This window comes from Arachis hypogaea, chromosome 6, assembly GCF_003086295.3.
Source record: "Arachis hypogaea cultivar Tifrunner chromosome 6, arahy.Tifrunner.gnm2.J5K5, whole genome shotgun sequence".
Classification (NCBI taxonomy): Eukaryota; Viridiplantae; Streptophyta; class Magnoliopsida; order Fabales; family Fabaceae; genus Arachis; species Arachis hypogaea.
The window spans coordinates 89,520,054-89,535,526 of NC_092041.1; the positions used below are offsets into that span (position 1 = coordinate 89,520,054).

At 37.9% G+C, this 15,473-nt stretch overlaps 1 non-coding gene across 1 annotated transcript; it reads right to left on the bottom strand.

Annotated features, from left to right (window-relative positions):
• Nucleotides 1–1,977: 1,977 nt before the first annotated feature.
• LOC112699793 (small nucleolar RNA R71) lies at nt 1,978–2,081 on the bottom strand. The gene has a single exon (XR_003152731.1). It is a non-coding gene; the product is annotated as a small nucleolar RNA R71 (small nucleolar RNA).
• Between the last annotated feature and the right edge of the window lie 13,392 nt (nt 2,082–15,473).

The following is a 15,473-nucleotide window of genomic DNA, read 5'->3' on the forward strand; positions in this document are numbered from 1 at the left end:
TTTTCAAAAAAATTTATAAAATCATAAAAACAAAAAATTTTATGCTGCTCGTTTGAGTCTAGTGTCACATTCTAAGTTTGGTGTCAATTGCATGTTTTTAATAATCATTGCATTTTTTCGAAAACTCATGCATTGTGTTCTTCATTGATCTTCAAGTTGTTCTTGATGAATTTCTTTGTCTGATCTTTAAATTCTCTTGTTTTGTGTCTTTTGTTGTTTCTCATGTGCATTCCCAAATTGTTAGTGTCTCTAGTATGAAAATTTCTAAGTTTGGTGTCTTGCATGTCTTTCTTCTCTTAAAAGTTTTCAAAAATATGTTCCTGATGTTCATCATGATCTTCAAGGTGTTCTTGGTGTTCATCTTGACATTCAAAGTGTTCTTGGATGCATTCCTTGTTTTGATCTTAGTTTTTCATGTTTAATTTCATTCTGTTATTTTTCTCTCTCATCATTAAAAATTCAAAAAATTTAAAATTATGTCTTTTCAAGTCAATAATATAGAGAATTGAAGATTCAGAACATACAACAGAGGAATCACAGAGAAAAAGCTGGGCATTCAAAATGCCCAGTAAGAAAGGATTTCTGGCGTTTAAACGCCAGTCAAGGTACTTGGCTGGGCATTTAATGCCCAAGGAGGTAGCCAAGTGGGCATTAAATGCCAGAATGGATACTATTCTGGGCATTTAATGCCAGGATAACACCAAGGAGGAAATTTTGTTTTCAATTCAAATTTTTTCAATTTTTCAAGTTTTAAAACTAATTTTTTAAAATCTTATATTTTTCATATCCTCTCTTATCAATCATATATTTTTTCAAAATCAAATATTTTTTATTTTTCTTTTAATATTTTCGAAAATCCTTGCTAACAATTAATGTTTTGATTCAAAAATTTCAAGTTTGTTACTTTCTTGTTAAGAAAGGTTCAATATTTGAATTCTAGAATCATATCTTTTAGTTTCTTGTTAGTCAATTCATCAATTTTAAAAATCAAATCTTTTTCAAAAAATATTTTTCAACCATATCTTTTCCATCATATCTTTTTCAAATCATATCTTTTTCAAATTTTAATTTCAAAATCTTTTTCTAACTTCTTATCTTTTCAAAACTTACTATTTCTTATTTTTTTTTTCAAAACCACATAACTACTTTTCCACTTCCAATTTTTGAAAATCACTAACCACTTTTTCAAAAATCTTTTTAATTAACTAATTATTTTAATTTTAAAAAATGTTTTTGAAAAGTCCCTCTCTCATCTCTTTCTATTTAATCACTAACACTTCTCCTCTCTTAATAATTCGGACCCCCTCCCTCTCTATAAGTTTGAATTCCTCTCTCTACCTCATCCTTCTATTCTTCTTTTCCTCTGACACATCAAGAAATCTCTATACTGTGACATAGATGATTCCATACTTTCTTTGTTTTCTTCTCTTTCATATGAGTAGGAACAAAGATAAAGGCATTCTTGTTGAAGCTGCACCTGAACCTAAAAGGACTCTAAAGAGGAAGTTGAGAGAAGCTAAAGCACAACTCTCTGGAGAGGACCTGACATAAATTTTTGAAAAAGAAGAAGACATGGCAGCCAAAAATAACAACAATGCCAACAATGCAAGGAAGGTGCTTGGTGACTTTACTGCACCAACTCCCGACTTCTATGGGAGAAGCATCTCTATTCCTGCCATTGAAGCAAATAACTTTGAGCTTAAGTCTCAATTAGTTTCTCTGATCCAACAGAATTGCAAGTTTCATAGACTTCCATTGGAAGATCCTCATCAGTTCTTGGCTAAATTTTTGCAAATCTGTGACACTGTTAAGACCAATGAAGTTGATCCCGAGGTCTACAGACTTATGCTTTTCCCTTTTGCTGTAAGAGACAGAGCTAGTATATGGTTGAACTCAATACCTAGAGACAGCCTGAACTCTTGAAAAAAGCTGGTCAATGCCTTCTTAGCTAAATTCTTTTCACCTCAAAAGATGAGTAAGCTTAGAGTAGAAGTTCAAATCTTCAAACAGAAGAAAGGTGAATCCCTCTATGAAGCTTGGGAAAGATACAAGTAATTGATTAGAAGGTGTCCTTCTGACATACTTTCAGAATGGAGCATCATAGGTATCTTCTATGATGGTCTGTCTGAGTTATCCAAGATATCATTGGACCATTCTACAGGTGGATCTATTCATCTAAAGAAAATGCCTGTAGAAGCCCAGGAACTCATTAAAATGGTTGCAAATAACTAGTTCATGTACACTTCTGAAAGAAATCCTGTGAGCAATAGGACAACTCAGAAGAAAGGAGTTCTTAAGATTGATACTCTGAATGCCATATTGGCTCAGAACAAAATATTGACTCAGTAAGTCAATATGATTTCTCAGAATCTGACTGGATTGCAAGCTGCATCTAGCAGTGCTAAAAAAGCCTCCTCTGAAGGAGAAGCTTATGACCCTGAGAATCCTGCAATGGAAGAGGTGAATTACATGGGAGAACCATATGAAAACACCTATAATTCTTCATGGAGGAATCACCTAAATTTATCATGGAAGGATCAACAGAAGCCTCAACAAGGCTTCAATAACAATAATGGTGGGAGAAATAGGTTTAGCAATAGCAAATCTTTTCCATCATCTTCTCAGCAACAGACAAAGAATTCTGAGCAGAGCATCTCTGGCTTAGCAAACATGGTCTCTGATCTATCCAAGGCCACTCTCAGTTTCATGACTGAGGCACGGTCCTCCATCAGAAATTTGGAGGCATAAGTGGGTTAGCTGAGTAAAAGAGTTACTGAAACTCCTCCTAACACTCTCCCAAGCAATACTGAAGAAAATCCCAAGAGAGAGTGCAAGGCCATCCACACGTCCAACATGGCCGAACTTGTAGAGGAGGGAAAGGCAGTGATTCCCAGTGAGGAAGACCTCACGGGACGTCCACTGACCAATAGGGAGTTCCCTCATGAGGAACCAAAGAAATCTGAGGCTCATCTAGAGACCATAGAGATTCCACTGAACTTCCTATTACCATTCATGAGCTCTGAAGAATATTCTTCTTCTGAAGAAGATGAAGTTACTACTGAAGAGCAAGTTGCTCAGTATCTAGGAGCAATCATGAAGCTGAATGCCAAATTATTTGGTAATGAGACTTGGGAGAATGAACCTCCATTGCTCAATAATGAACTAAACGCCTTGGCTCAGTTGAAGATACCTCAAAAGAAACTGGATCCCGGAAGGTTCTTAATACCTTGCACCATTTGCACCATGACCTTTGAGAAGGCCCTGTGTGGCCTGGGATCAGGCATAAACCTCATGCCACTCTCTGTAATAGAGAAATTGGGAATCTTTGAGGTACAAGCTGCAAGAATCTCACTAGAGATGGTAGACAAATCAAAGAAACAAGCTTATGGAATTGTAGAGGATGTTTTGGTAAAGGTTGAAGGCCTTTACATCCCTGCTGACTTCATAATCCTAGATACTAGGAAGAATAAGGATGAATCCATCGTCCTTGACAGACCCTTCCTAGCCACAGCAAAAGCTGTGATTGATGTTGACAGAGAAGAGTTGGTCATTCAAGTGAATGAGGACTACCTTGTGTTTAAGGCTCAAGGATCTCCTTCTGTACACATGGAGAAGAAGCATGAAAAGCTTCTCTCAATACAGAGTCAAACAGAACCCCCACATTCAAACTCTAAGTTTGGTGTTGGGAGGCCACAACCATACTCTGAATATCTGTAAGGCTCCATGAGAGCTCACTGTCAAGCTATTGACATTAAAGAAGCGCTTGTTGGGAGGCAACCCAATTTTTACTAATCCCTTCTTGAGTTTGAAAACCGGGATCTCCGGATCCGGGAGCAGAAACATGAGTGTTTCCGTCTTTTTAATAGGGTACTTTCTGAGCACCCTTACTTGGCCGGCCAGGCCCCCTACAAACCTAACGAAGTCTAAGTTGAATTTCTATTTTCCATTGTTATTTTATGTTTTCTTTAAGATGATGATCATGTGGAGTCACAAAAACAAAAGCAAAAATAAAAAACAGCATTGAAAATGGAACACCCTGGAGGATGAGCTTACTAGCGTTTAGTAAGGGTAGCAGAATGGGCGTTAAACGCCCAGTCTGGCACCATTCTAGGCATTTAACGCTAGAAAAGGGCACCAGACTGGCGTTTAACGCCAGAAAAGGGCACAAAGTTGGCGTTAAACGCCAGAAAGGGAAGAAAAGTTGGCGTTAAACGCCAAGATTGGCACTCAAAGGGGCGTGTAATGGTGCAGGGATGAGAAATCCTTGACACCTTAGGATTTGTAGACCTCACAGGATCCCCACCTACCTTAACTCACTCTCTCTCTTTTTCACACCTTTCCATAACACCCTTCCCCAAATACCCCTCACCAATCACTTCCACCCACTCTTCTCCAAAAACCCCACCCACCTCACCATTCAAATTCAAATCCTTTCACTCCCAAACCCAACCCCTAATACACGAACCCTACCCTCTCTTTCCACTCCTATATAACCCCTTATACATCCTTCAAATTCACGCATCACAAACACTTCTTCTCCCCTTGGCCGAACCACTCACAACTCTCCATCTCCTCCATTTCTTCTTCATCTTCGTCCATCTTTCTTCTTTTACTCGAGGATGAATAAACCTTTTAAGTTTGGTGTGGTAAAAGCGTTGCTTTTTGTTTTTCTATAACCATTTATGGAACCTAAGGCCGGAGAAACCTATAGAAAGAGGAAAGAGAAGGCAAAAGCTTCCACCTTCGAGTCATGGGAGATGGAGAGATTCATCTCAAAGGTCCATCAAGACCACTCTATGAAGTTGTGGCCAAGAAGAAGGTGACCCCTGAGGTCCCTTTCATGCTCAAAAGGAATGAGTATCCGGAGATCCGACATGAGATTCAAAAAGGAGGTTGGGAAGTTCTCACCAACCCCATTCAACAAGTCAGAATCTTAATGGTTCAATAGTTATATGCTAATGCATGGATCACCAAGAACTATGATCAAAGTGTGAACTCGAACCCAAAGAATTGACTTACAATGGTTTGGGGGAAATACTTAGATTTCAGTCCGAAAAATATAAGGTTGGCATTCAACTTGCCAATGATGCAAGGAGATGCACGCCCATATACTAGAAGGATAAACTTTGATCAAAGGTTGGACCAAATCCTCATGGACATATGTGTGGAAGGAGCTCAGTGGAAAAGAGACTCCAAAGGCAAGCCAGTTCAATTGAGAAGGCATGACCTTAAACCCGTGGCTAGAGGATGGTTGGAATTCATTCAACGCTCCATCATTCCTACTAGCAACCGATCCAAAGTAACTGTAGATTGGGCTATCATGATCCATAGCATCATGATTAGAGAGGAAGTAGAAGTTCATGATGTCATATCTCTAGATCTCTACAAAGTGGCTGACAAAACCTCCACTTTGCCAAGGTTAGCCTTTCCTCATCTCATCTGTCACCTATGCAATTTAGCTGGAATTGTCATAGAAGAAGACATCCTCATTGAAGAGGACAAGCCCATCACTAAAAAGAGGATGGAGCAAATAAGAGAGCCCACTCATGGACCTCAACAAGAGCATGAGGAAGTCCCTCATGAAGAAATCCCTGAGATGCCTCAAGGGATGCATTTTCCTCCACACAACTATTGGGAGTAACTCAACACCTCTTTGGGAGATTTGAGTTCCAATATGGAGCAACTAAGGATGGAGCACCAAGAGCACTCCATTATTCTCCATGAAATTAGAGAGGATCAAATAGCCATGAGGGAAGAGTAACAAAGACAAGGAAGAGACATAGAGGAACTCAAGCATTCCATTGGATCTTCAAGAGGAAGAACTAGCCGCCATCACTAAGGTGGACCCGTTCTTTGATTTCCTTGTTCTTATCTTTCTATTTTTCGATTTTTATGCTTTATGTTTGTCTATGTCTGTGTCTTTATTACATGATCATTAGTGTCTAGTGTCTATGTCTTAAAGCTATGAATAATTCCATGAATCCTTCACCTTTCTTAAATGAAAAATGTTCCTAATTACAAAAGAACAAGAACTACATGGATTTCGACTTTTATCTTGAAATTAGTCTAATTATTTTGATGTGGTGGCAATACTTTTTGTTTTCTGAATGAATGCTTGAACATTGCATATTTTTTATAATGAAGTTTATGAATGTTAAAATTGTTGGCTCTTGAAAGAATGATGAACAAAGAAAAAAGTTATTGATAATATGAAAAATCATGAAATTGATTCTTGAAGCAAGAAAAAGCAGTGAAAAAAAGAAAAAATGGCAAAAAAAAGAGAAAAACAAAAAAAAAGAGAAGAAAGAAAAAGCAAGCAGAAAAAGTCAATAGCCCTTTAAACCAAAAGGCAAGGGTAAAAAGGATCCAAGGCTTTGAGCATTAATGGATAGGAGGGCCTAAAGGAATAAAATCCTGGCCTAAGCGGCTGAATCAAGCTGTCCATAACCATGTGCTTGTGGCATGTAGGTCCAAGTGAAAAGCTTGAGAGTTGAGACTGAGTGGTTAAAGTCGTGATTCAAAGCAAAAGAGTGTGCTTAAGAACTCTGGACACCTCTAACTTGGGACTTTAGCAAAGCTGAGTCACAATCTGAAAAGGTTCACCCAGTTATGTGTCTGTGGCATTTATTTATCCGGTGGTAATACTGGAAAATAAGATGCTTAGGGTCACGACCAAGACTCATAAAGAAGCTGTGTTCAAGAATCAACATACTGAACTAGGAGAATCAATAACACTATCTAAATTTTGAGTTCTTATAGATGCCAATCATTCTGAATTTCAAAGGATAAAGTGAGATGCCAAAACTGTTTAGAAGCAAAAAGCCACTAGCCCCGCTCATCTAATTAGGACTAAGTTTCATTGATATTGTGAGATTCATTGTATATTCTCTTCTTTTTATTCTATTTTGTTTTCAATTGCTTGGGGACAAGCAACAATTTAAGTTTGGTGTTGTGATAAGCGGATAATTTATACACTTTTTTGCATTATTTTTTGGTAGTTTTTAGTATGATTTAATTAGTTTTTAGTATATAATTATTAGTTTTTATGCAAAAATCACATTTCTGGACTTTACTATGAGTTTGTGTGTTTTTCTATGATTTTAGGTATTTTCTGCCTGAAATTGAGGGACCTGAGCAACAATATGATTCAGAGGCTGAAAAAGGACTACAGATGCTGTTGGATTCTGACCTCTCTGCACTCGAAATGGATTTTCTGGAGCTACAGAATCCCAATTGGTGCGCTCTTAATTGTTTTGGAAATTAAACATCTTGGGCTTTCTAGCAATGTATAATAGTCTATACTTTTCCTGAGATTTGATGGCCCAAATTGGTGTCAAAATGCCGGTCAGAGACCTTTTTCTTGCATTAAACACCAGAACTGGCATTAAAGCTGGAGTTAAACGCCCAAACTGGCACCAGAGCTGGTGTTTAACTCCAAGAAAAGCCTATGCACGTGAAAGCTTCAATGCTCTGCCCAAGCACACACCAAGTGGGCCCCGGAAGTGTATTTCTGCACTATCTACCTTAGTTACTCATTTTTTGTAAACCCTAGCTACTAGTTTTAGTATAAATATTACTTTTTCTCATTGTATTAGATATCTTGGTTGTTATGGTTCTCCCTCTGGGGCCAAAACCAATGAACACCATTATCACTTATGTATTTTCAATGATGGAGTTTCTACACCTCATAGATTAAGGTGTGGAGCTCTGCTGTTCCTCAAGAATTAATGCAATTACTACGGTCTTCTATTAAATTCAAGCTTATTCTTGTTCTAAGATATCCATTTGCACTTCAACATGATGAATGTGATGATCAAGTGACACTCATTACCATTCTCACTTATGAACGCGTGCCTGACAACTACTTCCGTTCTACCTGAAAACAAGCTTGAATGCATATCTCTTGGCCTCCTGGTCCACGACGCATGATTTCTTCTCCTGATAATAGAGCCTTCCATTACATGAGATCAGAGTCTTCGTGGTATAATCTAGAATCAATTGGCAGCATCCTTGAGATTCGGAAAGTCTAAATCTTATGTGTGGTATTCCGAGTAGGATCTGGGAGGGGATGACTGTGACAAGCTTCAAACTCGTGAGTGCTGGGCATAGTGATAGTGCGCAAAAGGATCATTGGATCTTATTCCGACACCATCAAGAACCGACAAATGATTACAAGCTTCGAGTAGGATCTTTTATGCAGTTCTCCTACCCCTCTTCCTGGTCTGGTTGTTATGGATAGTGAGTTCTTTTTTGGAGCTTTGATCTATCTTATCATTTATCGTCCAAGTAAGGATGCCGCTAGCTTAACTGGGGTAATGTGAAGCGTAGGTGGTGCACGAAATTGCAATCACACTTTGCAATCCCGCACAACTAACCAGCAAGTGCACTGGGTCGTCCAAGTAATACCTTACGTGAGTAAAGGTCGATCCCACGGAGATTGTCGGCTTGAAGCAAGCTATGGTTATCTTGTAAATCTTAGTCAGGATATCAATAATTATCAAGGTTGATTGTGAAAAGTCAAAGAACATGAAATAAGTACTTATTCTGCAGTAATGGGGAATTGGTTGAGGTTTTGGAGATGCTCCATCTTTTGAATCTCTGCTTTCCTACTGTCTTCTTCTTCAAGCACGCAAGGCTCCTTCCATGGCAAGCTGTATGCAAGGGTTTCACCGTTGTCAGTGGCTACCTCCCATCCTCTCAGTGGAAATGTTCAATGCACCCTGTCACGGCACGGCTATCCATTTGTGGTTCTCAATCAGGCCGGAATAGAATCCAGTGATTTTTTTGCGTCTGTCACTAACGCCCCGCCCTCAGGAGTTTGAAGCTCGTCACAGTCATTCAATCATTGAATCCTACTCAGAATACCACAGACAAGGTTTAGACCTTCCAGATTCTCTTGAATGCCGCCATCAGTTCTAGCTTATACCACGAAGATTCTGATTAAAGAATCCAAGAGATATCTACATAATCTAAGGTAGAACGGAGGTGGTTGTCAGGCACACGTTCATAGTTGAGAATGATGATGAGTGTCACGGATCATCACATTCATCCGGGTTAAGAACAAGTGATATCTTAGAATGGAAGCAAGCATGATTGAATGAAAAACAGTAGTAATTGCATTAATCCATCAAGACACAGCAGAGCTCCTCATCCCCAACCATGGGGTTTAGAGACTCATGCCGTGGGAAGTACACAAAGAAACGTGTAAAGTGTCATGAGGTACCGATACAATGTCCAAAAGATCCTATTAATAGTGAACTAGCAACCTAGGGTATACAGAAATGAGTAAATGACGTAAAAATCCACTTCTGGGTCCACTTAGTGTGTGCTTGGGCCGAGCATTGAAGCTTTCATGTGTAGAGACTTTTTCTGGAGTTAAACGCCAGCTTTCATGCCAGTTTGGGCGTTTAACTCCAATTTTTATGCCAGTTCCAGCGTTAAACGCTGGGAATTCTAAGGCTGATTTGCAACGCCGGTTTGGGCCATCAAATCTTGGGCAAAGTATGGACTATTATACATTGCTGGAAAGCCCAGAATATCTACTTTCCAACGCCGTTAAGAGCGCGCCAATTGGGCTTCTGTAGCTCCAGAAAATCCACTTCAAGTGCAGGGAGGTCAGAATCCAACAGCATCTGCAGTCCTTTTCAGCCTCTGAATCAGATTTTTGCTCAGGACCCTCAATTTCAGCCAGAAAATACTTGAAATCACAGAAAAACACACAAACTCATAGTAAAGTCCAGAAAAGTGAATTTTAACTAAAAACTAATAGAAATATACTAAAAACTAATTAAAATATACTAAAAACATACTAAAAACAATGCCAAAAAGCGTACAAATTATCCGCTCATCAGTAGGTCTCATCACCTTTTAAGTAAGATGAAGACAATTTCCAATGTACCTTCTGATCTAATGAATGTGGGTGATGAGAACTCCCAAGAGGAAGTCAATGGGGTCTCCTCTAATTCATCTGCTCTTGGAGATGTCCCTTATGAGGGTACTATTCAAAGTGTTGCTCAAAATAGCCACCAAGCAATAGCGAGTAGTAAGGACAATATTGGCATTGAGTCGTGTGTTACACGCTAAAGGAGAGATACAATAAATGATCTTATAACCATCTAAATGATATTTTCTGATGCAGGTACTACTGTCTTCCTCCATCCTTTTTTTAAATATTCTAAATATGTTATATACACATATATTTGTGTTCATGCTATGTATGTGAGTATGTTTGTATCCATCAATATTTTTTTTAGCATATTATGTTGATTCTTGGTCCACTTTTCAAGTATCAAGCACTTCTAATATCACAAAAGAACTCTCAGCTAGTGCTCCTTCTGGTATGCATACTTGTTTTTATTTTCATTTGTTTATAGCACCAAAATTTTGTAAGTTTTTGAAAGACAAAATGTATTTTCTTTCTTATTCATTTTTCTTGCCAGCTTCTGTTCATAATGAGTTTGAGTATTTCCATGTCGATATGAAGATATTATCGTATGGGATTGAATCTCAGAACCCCTTTTTTCTTGCTTCCTAGCGACCTCAACTGTCTTTTCAAAAAATTTGAGTATCAAGCTTTTCTGGACATATTAATGTTCTTTACTTCACATATCCTTGTAGACTTGTGGGATGTTCATTGATATATAGGAGAAAAATATCTAAATAACCTTAAGTTATTTAAATTTAGTGATCCTTGGCATGAGGATCTTTCTTCTAAATTGGAGCCTCCATCTGAAATACCCGATTTATTGGACAATAATTCTTATCTAGCAAAGTCGGGTACCCCAAATGGAGGAACCAATTTAAAAGAAAGATTCTCAAGTCAAGGACCAATTTAAATAACTTAAGATTATTTAGATATTTTTTTTGCCATATCTCAATGAACATCCAACAAGTCTGCAAGGGTGTGTGAAGTAAAAAATATTCATGCATCCAGAAAAATTTGATACCCAAGTTTCTTGAGAAGACAGTTGAGGTCGCTAGGAAGCATGAAGGAAGGGTTTCAAAATGCAATCTCATACAACAATATTTTCACATCACCATGAAAATACTCAAACTCGTCATGAACAGAAGCTGACAAGCAAAACAAACAAGTAAGAAAACACATTTTTCTGTAAAAAAAAAACTTACAAAATTCTGATGACATAAACAAATGAAAACAAAAATAACGATACATAATCGTTCTTTTGTGATATTAGAAGTGCTTGATGCTTGAAAAGTGGATTAAGAATCAACACTATAAGCTAAAAAAATAACAATGGATGCAAACATACAGACATACAAAGCATGAACACAAGTAAGTTTGCAACACATTTGGAATATTGAAAAGATAAAGAATAGAGGAAGACAGTAGTACCTGCACCAGGAAACACCATTTCAATGGATACATGATCATTTCTAGCAGGATTCTTTTGGCAAGTAACACCGGGCTTAATGCCATTGTTCTTACTATTTGCTATTGCTTGGGGACTATCTTGAGCAACACTTTGAGTAGTAACATCACTAGGGACATTCCCAAGAGCAAGTAAATTTAGAGAGTCCCCACTAACCCTTCCCCCGCCCTCTTGGAGCCTTCATCACCCACATTAACTGGATCAGAAGATGTATTAGGAATTGTCTTCATCTTATCCAAAGGGCAATGAGACTTACGCTTCATAGCACCCCCAGTTAAGTTAACGGCATCCTTATCAGGAGACTGTGATGACTTAACAAAGAAATCAATAGCAGAAGAACCCTTAGCTTTGATTGCAGAAAAAGGAGAAATCCTTGAACTAGTAGAAACTGGTGAAGGCGTAGCATTAATGGGAGGCTTAGATAGTTTCTTGAGAGACCTCTTTACAACTTTAAGATTTGAATCCTACACTTTACTATGCTTGACCACTTCAGCAATAACAACAAAATCATTAGTTTTTCTCTTTGAAGAATGTGGATATTTGTAACACCTGGCGCCTAAGTCTACAAAACACCAGCAGGAAAGATGAAACAGTCAAACTAACACACAAAGCACAAAAAAAAGAGAAGAAACAAAAATAAAAATCATACAAGAACAAGCATTACTTGTAATAGTTGAAGGAGAGAGGTTCCCAGTCATAAAATATGGATCCTTGATCAAAATTGGAACAAATAATTTGAAATCTAGAGCAGAGGTACCCTCATATAGATTAATATGCTTCTTCATACGCATATGGTAATCGCCATACTTCATTGTAAGTCCTCCACTAAGAAAAAGATATGCTCCACGTTTTTTGGATCTTAGTCCCACCCTAATTGGTGACTTACCCTATCAGGATGATAAATGACAAGACATATCAAAGTTCCATAAGAGAAGTTCCGATCCATAACAACCAAACCAAGAAGAAGGGTAGGAGAAGTACATAGAAGCCAAAAGTCATAAGCCCCTCCTTGCCAATGAATATGTCACTACGGTCATTTTCAAGATTAGTAGAATATATAGGATGAAGAGCTGATGCACTAGGTTGATAAGAGGTTGTGTATAGATGGAAACAAAAATTCTCCACTAAATAAATAATATCCTCCAAAAGTTTAGAAGGATGAGCTGAAACCCGAATCCAAGTACGAAGACTTGCCTTCTTGTTCGAAAGAATTGTAGGAAGCTTATAGACAGGAGTAAACTGAGAGAAAATACCGAAAAACAACCATGAGAATTTTGAGTTTCTCAAAGAATTGATCCAATTATGCATACAAACTGCCCAAATAAAGAAAAGCAAGTGGCAGACATTTTCCATAACTGATCAAGTAAGCTTAGAGAAAAGACACCATGGCTCATACACTCGTCTACCGGTCCCAAAAATACATATTTACTTAATCAATAAGCTACAAAAGTAGCTTCTCTAAGATCTAAAAGGATAGCAAGAGCAGGGACAAATTCGCCATTATGAAGTCAAAAAAAAAAAAACGAGACCAATTGGAGTAAAAGTATTTAATGGTTATCTTCTTCCTCTTAGAATCTTGTTTCTTGTAAATCACCTCTTTGCTCTTGGAGGACTAATGCGTGAACATCTTTCCTATCTTTTCTTAGTGATTTTGTATCTAAATTGTGGAGTTTATTAAAGAATTAATTATCTTTTAGCCAATATGGATGCTACTTTGAGTCTTTTGTAATTTTATTTATTTTAGGTAGCATTCAGCTAGATTTGATGGAGTTTCTGCAGCATAAGAATCAAAGAAGATGACAGCGAGGAGCGACGCGCATGCGTGCCTAACACGTGCGCGTGATTTGGAGCTTTCCATGGCGACGCGTGTGCGTGACTGACGCGTACGCGTGATTTGAAGATTTTCTTAGCAATGCATGCGCGTGACCGATGCGTCCGTGTGACTCGCGAAAAAGGCCATCGACGCGGAGGGGTGATTTCTGGGCGCCATTTTAGCACCCAAGTTTGGCGCAGATCCAGTGAAGTCAAGTGGCCCCCACGTTAAAAGACGTGGAGTAGTTAGTTAATTCTGATTTAAATTCAAATTTAAATTTGAAAATAGGAAAAGATATTATCTTAATTTTAGATATTAGATTTTAAATTAATTAGGATTAGTTATTGATGAGCGGATAATTTATACGCTTTTTGGCATTGTTTTTAGTATGTTTTTAGTATATTTTAGTTAGTTTTTATTACATTTTTATTAGTTTTTAGTTAAAATTCACTTTTCTGGGCTTTACTATGAGTTTGTGTGTTTTTCTGTGATTTCAGGTATTTTCTGGCTGAAATTGAGGGACCTGAGCAAAAATCTGATTCAGAGGCTGAAAAGGACTGCAGATGCTGTTGGATTCTGACCTCCCTGCACTTGAAGTGCATTTTATGGAGCTACAGAAACCCAATTGGTGCGCTTTCAATTGCGTTGGAAAGTAGACATCCTGGGCTTTCCATCAATGTATAATAGTCCATACTTTGTCCGAGATTTGATGGCCCAAACCGGCGTTGCAAATCAACTTCAGAATTCCTGGCGTTTAACGCCGGAACTGGCACAAAAATTGGAGTTAAACGCCCAAATTGGCATAAAAGCTGGCGTTTAACTCCAGAAAAAGTCTCTACACATGAAAGCTTCAATGCTCAGCCCAAGCACACACCAAGTGGACCCCGGAAGTGGATTTTTACGTCATTTACTCATTTCTGTATACCCTAGGTTACTAGTTCACTATTAATAGGATCTTTTGACATTGTATCTTTACCGAATGACACATTACACGTTTCTCATTGTATCTTCTACGACATGAGTCTCTAAACCCCATGGTTGGGGGTGAGGAGCTCTGCTGTGTCTTGATGGATTAATGCAATTACTATTGTTTTTCATTCAATCACGCTTGCTTCTATTCTAAGATATCACTTGTTCTTCAACTTGATGAATGTGATGATCCGTGACACTCATCATCATTCTCACTTATGAACGTGTGCCTGACAACCACCTCTGTTCTACTTTAGATTGAGTGAATATCTCTTGGATTCCTTAATCAGAATCTTCGTGGTATAAGCTAGAATTGATGGCGGCATTCAAGAGAATCCGGAAGGTCTAAACCTTGTCTGTGGTATTCTGAGTAGGATTCATGGATTGAATGACTGTGACGAGCTTCAAACTCCTGAGAGCTGGGTGTTAGTGACAGACACAAAAGAATCATTGGATTCTATTCCAACCCGATTGAGAACCGACAGATGATTAGCCGTGCTGTGACAGAGCGCGTTGAACATTTTCACTGAGAGGATGGGAGGTAGCCATTAACAATGGTGAAACCCTACATACAGCTTGCCATGGAAGGAGTCTTGCGTGCTTGAAGAAGAAGACAGTAGGAAACCAGAGATTCAGAAGATAGAGCATCTCCAAAACCTCAACCTATTCTCCATTACTACAAAACAAGTACTTATTTCATGTTCTTTCACTTTTTACAATCAACTCTGATAATTATTTTTATCCTGACTAAGAGTTACAAGATAACCATAGCTTGCTTCAAGCCGACAATCTCCGTGGGATCGACCCTTACTCATGTAAGGTATTACTTGGACGACCCAGTGCACTTGCTGGTTAGTTGTGCGGAATTGCAAAAGTGTGATTGCAATTTCGTGCACCAAGTTTTTGGCACCGTTGCCGGGGATTGTTCGAGTTTGGACAACTGACGGTTTATCTGGTTGCTTAGATTAGGACTGTTTTATTTTTGTTGGTTTAGAGTCTTTTATTTGAGTTTAGTTTCATATTCTAAGTTTGGTGTCTTCTTTGTGTTTTCCTTTAAGTTTTCGAAAATTTGTGTCTGATTTTCTAAAAATTTTAAGTTTGGTGTCATTTTGTTGCTTTTCTCTTTCCTCATTTCAAAAATTGATTCTTTTTCAAAATAATTTTCAATCATATCTTTTCAATTGCTAATTCCAAAATCTTTTTTTTATTAACTAATTGATTTAGTTTTCAATCTGTTTTGATTTTATTTTTTTAGTTTTCGAAATTTTATTTTATTTTATTTTAAATTTTTTCGGTCACCT